We start from the raw sequence: 1,067 nt of genomic DNA on the forward strand, positions 1-1,067 counted from the left end.
AGGGACGTCTGCCCTCATCAACCAGCGCTATGAGCTTGCTGCTGCTGCAACACCTTTTTCATCATCAGGCCAGTTCTGGGGTTCAAAATGCCAAACTCCGTTCGTCTCTTTCAAAGTTTATCTTTTTTAGTTCACAGTGTCAGCATTAGGGAAAGATAGACCAGATTATTGATTTTACTTATTTGATTATTTCTGCTACTGATTTAAGCTGTACTGACCCTTGCAAAACTGCCTTACTAATAAAATAATTAGCATCAAGAAAATCTAAAAGATGTTGTGGACATTCAGTTAATGAGTCACCTTAAAGTTCTTTGATGGTTGTAAAATAGCTATGAAGTTTGATTCTGGGAGGGAAAAGTGGAAAAAGTTTTATAGGTTGCTTTTAGCCCAAAACTAAAACGACACCCTTGGGACTCGCCTGAGTCACTAAAACCAACCTGGTTCAGTAACAAGTGCAAGTTGTAATAAAGAGAGAGCGACCGTTAACAGGTGTGCTCTGTGGAACTAGTTGACTGCGGGCTGCTCAGTCTGGCTACCTCACAGGGTGAAGGAGGTGGGACATCTGGATGGAGGTCGTCAGAAACCAGGCTAGTCTTTCTCGACGCCAGCTTAATCAGAGTTCACTTTAGTTCTGGACAGGGTAAATCTCGGCAGATTTAGGAAACACAATTCAACCGTTAGATGGAGAGCTGGTAGCACATCTCCCTCCTCTGAGAAAGGGAAGTAGAGAGAGAGAGGGAAGGGGGAGGGGGTGTTGCGCAACAACAAGTGTTAAAACAAAGTGTTTCCGTATCAAATCTGGAGGTGTTAAAATAGAATCAATAATTCTTGACTTAACTCTGAATTCTCATAGTGGCTCTAACACTGAAGGAGTTAATTCACTGACTCCGCCCCAGAATCACAGATTCCCACTGAAGCAAAGCGACAGAAGCCAAGTTATTTCAGAACAATTTACTTTCCACATGTCTGAATATTATGTAAATATTAATTTTAAATGTTGCACTTTAAAGGTTTTTACCTGTTTCTGCACCAACTGTAAAACAATGTCCTGAAACACACTGATAAAC

At 41.2% G+C, this 1,067-nt stretch overlaps 1 protein-coding gene across 1 annotated transcript in view; it reads left to right on the forward strand.

Moving 5' to 3' along the window:
• Positions 1 to 1,067, forward strand: part of cemip (cell migration inducing hyaluronidase 1) — a 213,119-nt gene that overhangs the window by 76,649 nt on the left and 135,403 nt on the right. The window lies entirely within an intron of this gene.

Source organism: Poecilia formosa, unplaced genomic scaffold (assembly GCF_000485575.1).
Source record: "Poecilia formosa unplaced genomic scaffold, Poecilia_formosa-5.1.2 Scaffold554, whole genome shotgun sequence".
NCBI classification, from domain to species: Eukaryota; Metazoa; Chordata; class Actinopteri; order Cyprinodontiformes; family Poeciliidae; genus Poecilia; species Poecilia formosa.